This window comes from Microtus pennsylvanicus, chromosome 6, assembly GCF_037038515.1.
Source record: "Microtus pennsylvanicus isolate mMicPen1 chromosome 6, mMicPen1.hap1, whole genome shotgun sequence".
In the NCBI taxonomy this organism is placed as follows: Eukaryota; Metazoa; Chordata; class Mammalia; order Rodentia; family Cricetidae; genus Microtus; species Microtus pennsylvanicus.
The window spans coordinates 14,224,971-14,241,260 of record NC_134584.1 but is presented as its reverse complement, the minus strand read 5'-3'; the positions used below and the strand labels follow the sequence as shown (position 1 = coordinate 14,241,260).

The following is a 16,290-nucleotide window of genomic DNA, read 5'->3' as shown; positions in this document are numbered from 1 at the left end:
CAAAGCCACTCCAGTTATTGTTGCATACAGAGTCGTTTCTCTTCCACTGCATGGCCTCCTGGCTGGTTTGCTGGCTAGCATTTCATGCCAAGTCACCCAGGAGAAGAGAACAGAGAATTCAGTGTTTGGCTCTGGAGTCGGTGTTATTATGTTAGGAGTTGAGGCCTTCCCAAGACAGAGCCTGGTGAATTGGCAGCACACTCCATTTCTGACATGAAAATTAGTAATAGCAGCTATTACTACCATAGACTATCAACTATTTACTAAGAATACTAAGAATTTCCAGGTACAATGCTATTCATTTACCTCTCTCTCAAATGTGATGAAGTGAGGATTATTATCTTCATTCTATAAACAGGAACTCTTAGATTGAGAAATAAGATCACAGAGTGAGAAATGAAACCTAAAGCTGACTCCTGAGGTCATGATCTTGACATCAGGACAGGAAAATCAACAACTTGCTCAGATTCATCTTAAATGAAGCAAAGTACATCAATTCGGGGCAGCCTTGTCTCCCATTCTGTATCTGTTGGGGATGTAGGTTATAATTTTGGACAACAACAAAGACAATTGGGCATTTTGCTGTTGCTCTTTGCCAAATTACAATAGGTCAAATGGGAGCTTCCTCTAGCAGCTGTTAGGGCTGAAGAGGACCTGACACTCATAAACCTTCTATTCTGAGAAGCAGACAGGTCAGTGTCTATGGCCTGCAGGGACTGTGCTAAGTCCCCTGCTGGCCGAGCTGGTCTTAGGCTTAAAAAGCAGGTGAAAAGCAAGGATGGTGCCCATTGCTTCACACAGCAAAGCACTCCAGGACAAAATAAAGAAAGCGATGGCTTAGGACACTAAAGATTCTGCTGATTTAGGGAAGGGTAAAAGAAGATAAAGAAAAGCTATTGCGAGACATTTTACGTTCTAGGCAATTGAAACCCAGTGTCCACAGACAGTAGAGAAAGAACCTACTAAGGATCAACCATGGTCACCCATCCTTCATGAAACCATCTCAAAGCCAGAGCACTAGAACCAATGAGTCAAGGTACCACAAAGGAAAAGACACAGCCAAGTAGACGGCATCATCCAGCCATATGAGAACTTTCATAGCCAGGCGCATATGAATGGAAAATCCCCAAGAGCCAAAAGGAAATGAGAGAACCATAAAGCACAGATGCTGTTATCTTTATTGTGAACACTTTGCAATTTAGACTTTGAGCATGAGGAATTGGGGGTATAGTTCAGTGGTAGGCGCTTTCTTCACGGGCACAAAGCCCTCTGTTTGGATATGTTACTGAAGAAAAACAGCATAGAACGTGGGAAGGAGGTTACAGATGAGACCCCAGCTATGCGAAAAGGTGACGTGAGATAGTTACTAATTACTCCAAGAACAACGGGAAAATCATTCCAGGGAAACTAGGATGGGGCTCCGTTTAAACTGCAGAGAAATGCACGATTTAAGGAGAGTAGAGAAACCTGGGTGGTGGCAACATGAGTGTGCATAAAAGACATATGCGGGCGTGTATACATGTACACACAACAGGGAGAATGAAGGGGACACTCTAAGGAAGCATGCTAAAGAAATTAGCCAGTGTGATTCTGACCCTGATCATTAAACTGGCACACAGGCAAGGAATAGAGGGAAAAGGCTGAACTGCTCAGAAAACACTGGAAATTTCCATCTGCCAGTCATGTCATCAGATAGCCGCCTGGATTTAACTTCCTTACTGACAATTTCATTTCTCAGAATGTGGAGGAAGTGGCAAAGAAACTGCTACAGTGAACACAGTTCTCTCTACTAATGGAGACCTTCTTGGGGTTGCCGTCTGTGTCTTTCTGCAGAGCCCACACGTTTCAAAAAAAAAAAAAAAGAGGTAGAATTGCTCAGACCAAGGTGGTTCCAGGGATGAAGAAAAAGCCATGAAGAGAAAAATCAGACGGTAGTCACCACCTCTGCAAAGTCAAGGGCACAAGACGAAAAAGACATGGCGTCAGAAATGCTAAAGACAAGACAATGTAAAGCTGGAGCAAGGTCTGAAACAATGAAGGAACGAAGGAAGCTGCATCGAGATGAAGAGGGGACATCCCAGACATGTCCCCTTCTCAGAGAACCTGTCACACAGCACCGAGATCGGAGGAATCAAGAGGTGGCCCAGTGGACTTGGTTTCTATCTTCCTTCTCTTCTTTATTTCCTTCCTGTCTGTCTTTTTCCTTCTTGCCTTCCTTTACTTCTTTCTTTCATCTTTCTCTTCTGTTGATCTCCTGTGGCCCTCTGTAGCTGAGACTTGAATGCCTAGTTCATCTGCCTCCACTTTCCAAGTGTTGAGACTGTAGGCAGGTGACAGCATACCTAGCTTCTGTGATTTTTTTTTCCTTAATAAAAGTATGCATTGCTAACTGGGAAGGGTCATAATTTCTATAACCTTCTATCTATCAAGTAGATATAAAGCTACAATTCTGAGGGAAAGAAAAAGACAAATTGAATATCTTCAAGACAACGGTGGAGATGATAAGGGATGCTTCAAATGAAGCTGTTTAATTTGGAGAAGAAACTTTGATAAAGAAGGTATTTCCTGGTTTCCAATATGGAAAGAACTCTCAGGAACTAGAGTAGTATTGTAGGTGAAATTACCTGGCGTGAGTGAGAAGGAAACACGGAACATGCAAAAACCCGCTTAGGAATTTATTAGAAGGGGCGTATACAGGCCTGAAAAGTCCATGTGGAGAGAGAGAGAGAAAGAGAGAGAGTGCATCCAGCTTTTAAAAGCTGCCTAGCGCATGCGCACAGGGGGTTCACGTGACTACGTCATATGCATATGACAGGGCTCATGCATGTGTGCAAGGGCTTAGCTAAATCATACGTGGACCATACGTTGGTCACACAGGACCCTTTAACATCCCCGGGGCCATTAGGCATTTCTGCCTGAGGGCTTGTCCGCACATGCATGGCCCCAGAACCCAAAAGTGTCAGCCTTATTGTGGCTGAAATCATAACAGTAAGCATCAAAGAACAAAATCAAAAAGTCATCTGACTTCATAGCTACTCACAGATCCTGAAGTTGAGTATCCTCCCCTTCAAAGTTGTATCAGGACATGGTGTGGCCCCTTCCTGGAGTTATGAAAACATGGCTGGAAGCATCGTTTGGGAGAGAGGATCATCTCAGATCCTCTTCTGGAAGAAGGCAGGCCAAGAGGATAAAGTACACCTGAGTAACAAGAACAGGGTGACTGAGATTGCAGCTTGCGAGATACCTTCCATCCCTCAGCTTCAAGCCTTTTACTTTATATGGCCCCGTCAAACCCGATGGGTCTCTCTGCCCAGCCTGGACACCTTTCTTACATTGTGGGGAGTAGAAGGGCATAGTATTCAAGTACCTGACCCTGAGGTCCATATTCGTGTTGTGAATCTCGGCTTTCCCTCTTCCTAGCTTTGCAACTTATGGAAAGTATTCTTGCTTCTGAAATCAGTAGCACCCACCTCCCAAGAGAATTAGGTGAGGCCTTAAGTGTCCATGTCTATCACATCACAAGACTCAGTGAATCTTAACTCCTGGTGTGGATAAATCCACAGGTGTGGTTGGAAGGGTGTCTGTGACTGGCCCACCTCCCTTTCTGGGCTTTGTCAATGTGCTGCAAGTCATTGTGGAGAACAATTTACACTCCAGTGCATACATTTGTGCCATCATGGTTTTGACTGAGTTGGAAATGTAGCTCAGGGGTAGAGCATTTGCCTAATATGGTAAAGATCTTGGGTTCAATACCCAGTACTTTAAAAAAAAAAAAAGCTACTGGTTTTTATTCTTTGCAGAGAAGTGAGGTCTCATGTGACTTTCTGGCTTGTTGCTTGGTGTGGCAACAAGTCTGTGATGACAGAAAACCTTTCTGCTCTCAGCGTCAATGGCCAAGCTCTCAGAATGCCAATCACAGGGGTCACTTTAACACTATCCTGTGATGAGGACGTGAAAGAAGAGACCAGCTATGACTATTTCCACGGCTTTGGAAAACTGCACGGGATTAACGAATGACTCCAGATCTATCCTATTAAACAGACTTTATGAAGAAAAAAAGGAAAAGAGTGTATTAACCTAAATCTTAGGCACTTTGCCCAGTTTTCTAAACCTTGGGTTTCTTTAAAATCAATTCAAAAGCTGGCTGTTGTACTCCACTCTAGCGCTCCCAACCCTGAGAGGTGAAGGAAAAAGGATCAGGTGTTTAAGGTAATCCTTGAGTGGAGCTACTTCAAGGCCAGCCTGAGCTACATGAAACTGTTTCAAAATGAAAAGGAATCTCTGCATCATTGAATAAAGACTATAAATAGAATTATATAATGTTCTGGTTGTTTTTTAAATAACCATAACAACTTTAAAGGAACCTTAAGGAATGATGTCTTCTTAATTAAATATTTATTCACAAACTACCTAGAACTTTCTGCTTGTGTATCTATTAGGACTTGCTGCTGTTATTTAAAAATCCATTGATTAAGCTGAAGTAATTGACTAAATCTGGAAAAGTTATGGTACCTGTTCTGTTTTTTAGCATCCCCTTGACACAGACAGCTAGTGTCTGATTGGTCACCTAAGAAAAGGCAAATTGAAACCAGTTCTCAGATGTCCCAGTGCTGTGACTGATTTTACATAAAATAGAAATAGTCGAGGGAAACAAAAGACTCCAAAAGAAAATGTGACAGCCATCGAGACCATTCCGGTTCAACCCCATCTCAAGTACAGAGCGGCAGCATCCAGGCAGAGTTACCTGCTGGGAAACATTGTGTAAACATCACAGGGTGAAGGGTGTGTATTTGCACAAATCTAAACTATATGGTACACATACATACACACACGGCATAGCTCATTTCTTCTCAATCCATGATAAACAACACATGAAGTTAGATCCAGTTCAAGAGAAAATAATAGATGGGAAAAATAATAGACGCAGATGTTTGAGGCTGCTTGCTGCTGGCATAACACAGTGTTCCCTTTTACAGTTACCTTTCTTGTAAATCTAAAGAATACATTCTACCAGCTAAAAATCATAGTAAATACATAAACCATTAACAGCCATTTGTAAAAGCATGCCCTGTACCCTCGTGTAACTGTCAGTGCAATGGGTTTGCTTACACCAGTGTCTCCAGAAATGTAAGTGATATGCTATGAATTAGAACTACAACATGTTTAAGTGGCAGGAATTTTCCAGTTCCTCTTGAATTTTCTGCAGTCATCATTTTTATATATGCTTGTGATGGCTTGACATTGTCAATGTGACATTATTAAATATATCCAATATGGTATATTTAATGTATAGTGAGTATGGTGGTTTGAAAGAAAATGACCCCCCCCCCAAAAAAAAGTAATGGCACTATTAGGAGGTGTGACTCTATGGGAGTGGGTGTGGCCTTATGTAAGGAAGTGTGTCACTGTGGAAGCTGGCTTTGTGGTCTCTCATATATGCTCAAGCCACACCCAGTGTCTCAGACCACTTCCTATTACCGACAAGATATGTAGGACCCTCAGCTCCTTCTCCAGACATGTCACCATGTCTGCCTGCACGTTATGCTCCCCACCATGATGATAATAAACCAAGCCTCTGAAACTGTAAGTTGCCACCTCAATTAAATGTTTTCCTTATAAGAGTTGCCGTGTTCATAGTGTCTCTTCCCAGAAATGAAAATCCTAACTAAGACAGAGGGATTGTCTAGGTTAGGTTAGCCTGTGGGTATGCCTATGAAGGATTCTTCATTAGTTTGGTTGAAGTGGAAAGACCCATCGAATGAGATTGGCTCCATCCCATAGGCAGGAAATCCTGAACGGTCTAACAGTGGATAAATCAGGCTGAGTACTGGCATTTCATCATGGCAATTAAAAATAAAAAGAAGACAATGTCATTGCCCAAGGAGTCATTGTTCAGAATATAAGCATACACACAGAAACCTTGGTGGATAGGAAAGCTTTCGGTTTCAAGCATTGTCTGTAAAAGAAATAATAAATCATCGTGTAGATGTATATGTAGTAAAAACATTTGAAATGTGCTGTGAAAGTGTTTGGTCTTCCATCTTCTCTCAATCTTTAAAGGTGTGAGCTCTGTTTCTCTTTTCAACAGATTCAATCTTGTGTAGACAGGGTGGCCTTGAGTACTGGGATTCAAGGTGTGTGCCACCATTCCCTGGTCTCTAGTGGCTTAGCTCTGCTCTCTGATCTTCAAGCAAGATTTATTTATTAAAACACAAGTAAAATATCACTACAACAACAAAGATTTGGAAGTATTTATGATTGTTTCTTTGGTTGTTTGGTTTTTCAAGACAGGGTTTCTCTGGATAGTTCTAGCTGTCCTGGAACACACTTGTAGACCAAATTGGCCTTAAACTCAGAGATCTGCCTGCTCTGCCTCCCAAGAACTGGGATTAAAGGCATGTGCCACCACTGCTGGGCTGGAAATAGTTCATTTTAAAACACTTTCCTAACATATGTGGAATTCTAGGTCTGATCTTGGCATTGAAAAAGAAGCCACTCATGCGATAGGATAAAGAGAAGTTCCCATAAATGAACCAAGAAATTGACCTTAAGGATTACAAATATTTCTCCTCAACATTTAAACTCCAGTCCTATGAGAAATAAATTTCTGCTGTTGATAAGCCTCCAGGTTTGTGGTATTTTATTTTAGCATTTGCGGTGGACTGAAACGATGTGGTCATTAGACACAGCAAACTCACAATGACAGAAATACCAGGTTTTCAGACACTGAGGTTATCAAAAAACAAAGGTTGAAAATAATTAGAACAGTGAAGATGGATTCTGGTCATAAAGAAAAGAAACTTCAGCATAAAAGAACCGCTCAGTTTCATGGGCACCAAGACAAAGAGGAAGCTCACAGCCATAGAGTGGGTAACAAGACAGGGACTGGGAAATTACTAACAGGAGACATGAAGAGTAGAGAGGGATTCTCAACAGACACAGCATGATTCTGGCTAAGGTCAAACCACAGCAACCAGACATCACCTGGAGGGCGGTGGAGTGCGGAGATGGAATTTTATCAGGTACTCAGGGGGCTCAGATATTGAGGGTAAAGAGTTCCCTCAAAACTGACTTATTGGGATTCTAGCAACTGACGCAACCTTGACAAGGCTGAGGGCCAAGGGAGTTGACAAAGCATACAACTAAAGTGACTCCAGGAAAGTCCCAGCCACAGAAGGGAGATGAGGACCTAGCATGCAGTCAGTGCAATGTTCTGTTTGAGAAAAACAGTTACTGATAGCTACATGGCACTGTGGGTACATTCAGAACCAGTCACCTATGCACATAAAGACTGCAGAAAGGGTACATGTATGTTATGTTTATGTCTCCACAGTAAGAAAAAGCTCCACTGTAAAGAGTGCTGCAGACTGCTCATTGCATCAGCTTTCATCCTAAGGGAGGTCTTTTCTCTGACTTGTCTGGCATGTGGACGGGCAGCAAGTACAAAATCGCTAAGGTCCAGGGACTTTTCCCACCCAGTGCCAACAGGGGAAACATGGAAGGCGGTGTCCAGCTTCCTGGGGCCTCGCATGGAGTAACCGCAGAGGTTCTGTATCTCTTCCCACCATTTCTTCTGGAAAGCTGGCCTCTAGGTATTTAGAGTGGTGACTGGTTTATACCATGCCCTTCCGGTAGCTCCTGGCTTTCCTCTGTTATTTCCCTCCCACTTTTCCAGAACCACCACATTGTACTTAGACCCAGACCCCTATCCCAAGGTCAGCCACGTGGAAACCCAAACCAGGTCACATGTTCATCTCAAGACTGCGTGTGTCAGTGCGTCTCCTCTGAGGTAACAGGAACAGCATCTGTAAGACACTCCACATTAAACAAATAAAGATGGCTTAGGGAAACATTCAGTGTCATGACACAAGAGAGTCCCACAGGCTCTATAGTCGAACCCCCGTGACCCTTGTTTTAGTTGGAAAACCCACAACAAGAGACCCCGACAATAGGCGCTCCAACATTAGCTATGTGAAGCCACTGGGGTTTTTGAGGAGTAAAATAGCAATAGAAGTTGTATTTCCTGAATTAATGGAATGTTAGCTAATGTTAGCCCAGGGAGGATGGGCTACTTTCCAGTCACCTGGAAGAAAGAAGCATTAATCTAGATGTTCTAATCCAAATACATTGGGAAGCACAAGACCTAATAAGCAAGTCCTACCAGGGCTCTCCACCCCCACCAGTAACTGACCACCCTCAGAATAGAATGAATGAATCCAGTAAGAACAGGGCTGCGGAGCAGGGCGCTCAGGCCTCAGCAGACTGCAGATGGCACACAGTAGCAGACAGAGCCCAAACCACAGGCAGGAAGCCACCTCTGTCTTCAGCCCTTTCTGAGATATTTATACTCCCCACTGTGGCCAGCAAACGTAACTGGTGTGACTTGGATGAAATTTTAATTACACAGGATTTTAATGATTTAAGTTGCTGTGGGTGGAGAGGGGAAGCCAATAAACAGACAGCAAAGGTTCACCCAAGTACAGCCATCCATTTCCCAACGGACTCCCAGGAAAACGAGCCTTCCCCCTCCCTCCAGAGGAAGGTCTCGAGGTTCATGATTCAAAGTAGTATAGAGTCATATAATTCTAAGCTGCTGGCCATGGCACTGGCTTTGTCAATATTCAGCCTCACCACAGCAGGGCAACCGGTTCACAGGCCTGGAATTGATCGTCCTGCTATAAAAGGATTACGGAGAATACTGTCATCCCAACCCCCTTTCCCCTTCCCATCCACGGTTTTTCCCACTCTTCCTTCTCTCTATTTGCGCTCTTTCCTTCAGAATTAGGCGTCCCTCGATTTTCTCTATTGTCAGGAAGAACAGAGGAGAGCACACTGTTCTGCCCAGCATAAGCTCACTGCTAACCCACTCACACCAAGGAAAGAAGGACTGTCATGGCCTCACGTGATACTTAAGGACCCTGATGAGACTTTTATCCAGCATTGACTACCGATGCACTCCGGGTCTGAGCAAGAGTAGCAATACCAACGAGCTCCAAAGGCCATGGCTTTAATTAGCACGTGACCTTACTTGGCAGACAAATACTACCCAACTACTCTGTAGGCATTACAAGATATCTAAATGGGCAGGGCCTCAACAAAATACATATTTTCATTTAAAGCATTTTCTAAAAATCATAGCTGCTGTGCTTGATGTCTTTAGGGCAACAGTGACTGATAAATATGACAGTGGCTTCATCCTGAAATCGCTGGTAATTTGGCAAAAGGCAAGATGTGGACAAAAGTGCAGATCATGACAAATGGCACTGAGATGGAGATGAAGGGGTAAGGAGGCTGAATTCTGGGAATTCAGGAAAGCTTCAAACAGTATTTGATCTTGGACTTAAGAGAATGGACAGGACTTTCACAGAGAAAGCTAAAGGATTCTGGGTAAGGTGAGCAAAGGAAGAAATGTGCAAGGTAGCAGCATTCAGAGTCAGGAAGGGTTTCCTTTCTACTAGCCTAAGTATGCTAAAAAAAAAAAAAAAAGGAGGGGGGACCTTTGTAGTTTAAGCAGTGGTGGAGGAAAGGAACATTCGAGTGCCTGATCTAACAACCCCTGTCCTCAAAGACCAGCTCCCAACACCTAGAGAAGTAAAAGATCTTCCCCAGCATCAAAAGGCAAGTCGGAGCCTGCTCTAGCTCCCAGCCCAGGTCCTGTGCTGCGTGTGGCTGTTTCGCAACAGAGCCGAGCCTCGGGGCTAACAAATCTGGCAGCGGACTGGGAGTGGAGCCTACAGGGGAAGGCTGTGGGCACGGGAGCTGTGAGGTGGCCTTTACAGGTTCCAGGAAATGAATAGTAAGCACGTGGTCCAAGCTCTTGGCAGTGGATGCACAAAGGAAGGCAGGAAGCTGAGAGTAACGGTGGTGGGACATGTGCAGGACAAGACGACTGTTTGGATGTGTGGCGAGGGAGGAGGAGCAGTAGGTTCCAAGGTAACAAGCCCAAGTGACCAGAAATGCCTTTAATGGGCAAAGGAAGTTGTCCACTCTTCCTTTAGCTCCTGGCAGTGTCCTTTCCCCCATCCCTGGGCAGGCATCCTGACTCCCACGTCCACAAGCCACAGAACATCAGTGTTCTCCAGCACATGACAACGTTTACACCGTAAGCCTTCCGTTTTGACTCTCTCTCTCTCCTTTCTTCAATTTCCTGTCTCTGTCAACTCTTATTACTTACTGTTTGACTGTTCAGCGGGCCCTGATAATGTAGCTCTTTTCCATATTTGCTCTGCGTTTTCATGGCAGATTAGTGACATATGACAAAATCCAGTTCCCACATGCTCAAGTGCAGAAGGGAACGTACCGGCTCACAAAATTGAAATGTTTGAAGCCATATGTGGCTATAATACACCAAGACTCAAGAACTTCAGGATACCAAATTATCTCCCCACTGTACTCTAGTTCTTGCTCCTCCCTCTCCCTGTCTCCCTCTCCCCCTCCTTTCTCTGTGTGTCTGTGTGTGTGTGTGTGCTTCTCTTCTCTTCTCTTCTCTTCTCTCTCTCTCTCTCTCTCTCTCTCTCTCACACACACACACACACACACACACACACACACACTTAGAGATCCACAGTTTTCATGACTTTACTTCTATGTAGACCCCAACAGTCAGATGGTCTCTCCTGGCTCCATTTTACAGCGGAATTTCAAGTTCTAATGGTTGTAATAAAAATACTGCAATTGGACCAGTGAGCTCTCAGCAGGGACAGTGCCCACTGTCAAGCCAGATGCCCTGAGTTCAATCCCCATGGTATACACAGCAGAAGGAGAGAACCAATTCCTGAAAGTTGGCTTCTGGCCTCCACATGCGTACCATGGCATGCTTGTTCAAATCCGTGTGGCCTGGGATATATACACACATGCGCACGCATGCGCGCGCACACACACACACAAACACATTAAATATTTTTGAAGTGTTGAGATTTTATTGAACACAATAGGATGATATTCTATAGCCAATCAGAGGGAAGAAATGCAGTCACTGGCAAGAGGCAAGGGTTAGAATGAACTCTATAAACCTGAGAACGGCCTGGCGGTGGTGGCGCACGCCTTTAATCCCAGCACTCGGGAGGCAGAGGCAGGCGGATCTCTGTGAGTTCGAGACCAGCCTGGTCTACAAGAGCTAGTTCCAGGACAGGAACCAAAACCACAGAGAAACCCTGTCTCGAAAAACAAAAAATAAATAAATAAATAAATGTAATACAGAAGAAGAGTGGATACCATCAAGGGGAACTAGCCTATGTCCATGTGTCCACATACTTAATATTTGATTCTATTGGCCTGGTTTCCCTGAGCATCCTTGGCCTCCTTATTAGAAACCGTCTTCTAAACACAGTGCTTCTGTTACAGTCTATACGTTAATCATGACCAGTTTCATCAATTATCTAACATTGTTTTCCTGCCCAAAAATACAATTTATTTTTTAAACCACCCGTCACTTAAACATTGTGTAAGGATTCTGCACAAATCAATCAGAATGCCTTGTGCTTCTCTAAGAACTTAAGTCTTCTTTATTGATTAAAAAACCCACTCAAATGAAATATTACAGAACTAGGAGAGAAATGACTTACTGCACATCCTTCCAATATCTGTCAAAGCTACCTTGTTTAATAGGCAATTTTAATCAAGACAAGTATCTATTAAGTTATTTAAAGATCACAGCATTAAATAGTAAGAATTTCCCTGGCCACCCATGAATTAATTCCCCCACTGTTCCCCCAAACAATCTCATGTGAATTCTGAAATAATTCCAGAAGGGTTGTCTATTCTAGAGAATCCCCAAGGTTAGGATAGGGATGCAGGAAGGAAATGCTTTAGAAAAGGAGAACACTTTAAAAGTTAAATTGAGCATCCTCGTTGTTATTGGAGAATCTTACACAGGCCCAAACAGATCCCAAAGCCCTACGTTTAAGTCGGTGCCCATGCTGTGGTTCCAGAAGTCAGTCTGTTTGCTGTCTTTACTGCATTTCCTCCAAGGGCATGGGAGGAAGAATAGTGGGTTGCTTCTGCCAACAGGTAAGGTTAAAAGGAAAGATTTTTACAGTCAATCATAAAAATAAACACAGTTAAGAATTTTGTTTTTGTTGAAAATACACCACCAGATAGGCAGAGGTCAACCTGAGCATAATCATAAAACAGGGAGAAGTGACTGGCCTCGGTTCCCGGAACAAAGGAGCTCCTTGTCCGGGGCGCTGTCGTAACACTAGGTAGGCACTGTGGAAAAACACGACGCAACTCTAACCCCCGGACTGTGTTCATCGTTGTCATTGCTAAAACACACACAGATCGTCGATAAAGACAGCAAGAGGGAAAATAAGAAAACAGGGCAAGGAGGACCTGATTTGGGAGGTGCAAGGTAAAACCTGAAATAGTTTAGTGTCACGAGATCATCAAATACATGTCATAAAATCCACCAGCGTCTACCATTCAGTGCCCTGTGACAATGCTGTTTTCAGAAGACTTGCATGCAAATTGACATTTCATGTCCTGTTATAAGTAATTGCAAAACTCAAGATCTTTAAAAAATATATTCACAGCCTATTCTGCCTGTAAGATGTGTTTGGACAATGATGGCTCAGAACTTGTGGTAGTGGCCAACCAATGACTGGCCTAACTTGAGGCCCACACCTTGAGAGGGAGCCCATGAGCAACAAATGCTGCCTCAACATCCAGGACCCAGAGGCTGGATGTAGTAATAAGGGTGGCGGGGCTGCGTTCCCAGCACCCTGGCTGCCTGGCTAGCTTATGCCCGAAATAACTACACACAAACTGTATTCATTTAATCACTGCTTGGCCCATTTCTATCTAGCCTCTTCTAGGCTAATTCTCACATATTAATTTAGCCCATTTCTAATCATCTGTGTAGCACCCCTAGGTGCGCTTACCGGGAAGATTCTAGCCTATGTCCATCCTGGGTCAGAGCTTCATCGCTTGCGTCTGCCTGGGAGCTGGGAACATAGCATCTCTCTGAGGCGTCTGCTCCCGAGAGGAGAGCTGTGGAGTCTGAGCTCACTTCCTCTTCCTCCCAGCATTCTGTTCTGTTTACTCCTCCCACCTATCTTCTAACCAATGAGGGCCAAGCAGTTTCTTTTTATTTAACCAATGACCTTCCTCCATCAGCTGGACAGCCCAGAGACCTGGGGCAGAATCAAACATGACTGGGGGAAGCCAGTTGATTCCTAATGATATTCTGCTATACTCATAGTTAGATGCCTAGCCCAATCATCACCAGAGAGGCTTCCTCTAGCAGCTAATGGGAGGATATGCAGAGACCCACAGCCAAACATTAGGCTGAGCTGAGGGAACCCTTCAGAAGAGAGGAGGGAAGGATTGTAGGATATCACAAAAATACCACTCACAGAATCAACTACGAGCTCACAGAGCAATCACAGAGCCTGCAGGGGTCTGTGCTGGGTCCTCTACACATATGTCATGGTCGTTTAACTTGGGGAAGGTTGTGTGGGACTCCTAACAGTGGGAATGGGGATGTCTCTGACTTTTTTTTTTGTCTTTTGCCTCCCGCAGGGACCTATTTCATCCTACTGGTTGCCTCATCCAACCCTGATATGAGGGTTTGTGCCTAGTCTTATTGCATCTTCTTGGTTGGTGTCCCTGGGAGACCTGCTCTTTTCTAAAGGGAGATAGAGGAGCAGTGTTTATGAGGGAGACAGAAGAAGGGGAAGGGTGGGAGAGGTAGAGGGAGGGGAAACTATGATCGGGATGTATTGTATGAGAGAAGAATAAATAAAAAAAATAAAAACATTCACAAGAGGTAAAGTTTTAAGAAAGGATGATGGGGGACTAGAGAGATGGCTCAGTGATTAAGAGTGCTTGCTCAAAGATGGGATCTCAGCACAGTTACCTAACAAGACATACATCCCACACATGACTATAGCTCTAGATTCAACAGGGGTAGCAGCAGGAGAACTGCCAGGGTTTAGCCAAGAAAATTCTAGCCCCAGGTTCAGAGAGAGATCCCGCCTCAAAGGAATAGTCAGAGAGTCAGAGAACAGAGGACATCTTCCTTGGGCTTCTGCATTTATGCATAGGCATGCACTCAAATACACTCATATACACACAGACACACACTAAACCAGAACATCTGGGCAGTGGTGTCTCACGCCTTTAATCCCAGCACTCTGAAGGCAGAGACAGGCAGATCTCTGAGTTCTAGGCCAGCCTGATGGACAGAATAAGTTCTAGGACAGCCAGAAATACACAAAGAAAGCCTGTCTCAAAAAAAAAAACAACAAAAAAGGAAAAAATTAGCATTGTAAACAGACAAATTCTATTCAATTTTACTATAAAATACCTTCAAAGAACGCACCAGGAAACAGTACTTAGGTTAGGATGTTTTATCTATATTGTATTGCTGGTTATTCTCAGTGTCTCTCTGTGGAATCATAGGCTAAACTTTTAGTTTTTTCCTGGTCTCTCTTCATGACAAATCTAACACGGATTTAGCTTTAAAGGGATCGTAGACATCTTGCTCTTCCACAGCTCCATGAATGTGCGCAGCTGGGGAAAGAGCTAGAGTAGATTAAAGATGAACCCCAGGAGCTCTGTTGTGGTTTCCTCATGATGGCAGTGCCTCTTTATGATTGTTCACAGAGCTTAAAATGCACTGCTGCCACCCCCAAAAATAACAGGGCAAAAATAGGCAAGTCCCATGCAGCTGATTGAGAAAAGCCAGAACTTCAAAGTCCTGATGTGTCCGATGTATTACTAAGTCCTGTCTCCGTAGCGTGGGCTGGAAAGTTCCTACACATGTTGAGTTTACATTTGTAAACCTATAAAAATTCTGCTATCATAGAACACACACACACACACACAAACTGGGTCAAGCCCTGAGTGTCACCAATATTCATTTCACAAAGGGAGAACTGAGATTTTAAAAATGATTATCCCAAGATTGCACACCCAGCTAGTTTCAGAGCAAAGAGGAGAAACTGAGTCTCTAGCCATGCCACATAATGTCCTTTTATTTCTGAGAAATAAGTAACCATGGAACTATTGAAATAAATATTTCCTTGCAACAAAGCTGATAATGATAGAGAGTTAAAAAACAAAAAACAAAAATGATCTATGGCTTGAGAACTTTGCTTCCTAAGATCATGAAAATATCTTGCAACAGAGTTTTGGTGTTTGGGATTTGGGGTTTTTTGTTTTGTTTTGTTTTGTTTTTGTCCAGTTGATGAAATCACTGAAAGTCATTGCAAACTTATAAAAATTTTTATGTCCACAAAACATATCTGCTAAGAGTAATCAAGTCTCCATAATTTGTAGTTTCCCTCTAAAGCAATGGTCGTATCATAAAGTCACTTTATAGAGTATCAGAACTGATTGGTGAGTATGGCTTAGTGACTGCAGAATAGTCTAGCGTGTTCTTCCATTGGCTACTCATTGTGACCTATGGCCCTCACTGTCCTTCATGTGACTTGCCTTTGCTTCAGATGCCATGTAACACCAAAAGTCAAGGTAGAAAGAGAGTGGTGTGGGAGATCCTTCTATGTGTTGCTTTTATTGGTTAATACATAAAGAAACTGACTTGGCCTGATGGGGTAGAACAGAACTAGGCAGGGAAAACTAAGCAAAATGCTGGAAGAAAGGAGGCAGAGGCAGAGAGACAGATGCCGAAACTTTACCCGGTAAGCCACAGCCACGTGGCCATATACAGATTAATAGAAATGGGTTAAATTAATATGTAAGAGTTAGCAGATAAGAAGCTAGAACTAATGGGCCAAGCAGCGATTTAATCAATATAGCTTAAGCGGCGGGGAGCCAACAAGCAGCTCTCTCCTCCCTACAAGTCTGTGAACTGCACAATAGCCCTGGCAATGCAAAGCCAAATAACTCCGCCACCATTTTCTCAACACATACTCCATACCTGCATTAGAACAGAAACTATGTCACAATAAAGAGTCAGCTATAGCTCCACAGTTAAGAGCAAACTATTTCAGAGGGCACAGGATGGATTCCTAGCACCCACATAGGGTAGCTCACAACTTCCTGTAATACCAGTTTCAGGGGCTGAACACACTCTTCTGGACTCAGTGGTTACCTGAATTCATATGCACATATTAATACATAGACATACAGACGTAACAAATGAAAAATAAGGGGGCTGATCAGATGCTCAGTGGTTAAGAACCTGTGTGTGCTTACAGGGGACCTAAGCTTGATTCCCAGCACCCACATCAGGCCGCTCACAATTTTCCATAACTGGATCTTCAAGGGATCCAATACCCTCTAACCATTTTAGGGGGTATGCATATACATGCACAAACACATATGTAA

General features: G+C 43.6%; 1 pseudogene; it reads right to left on the bottom strand.

Moving 5' to 3' along the window:
* The window catches only part of LOC142853018 (charged multivesicular body protein 1a-like), a 54,919-nt pseudogene that overhangs the window by 25,754 nt on the left and 12,875 nt on the right, over nucleotides 1-16,290 (bottom strand).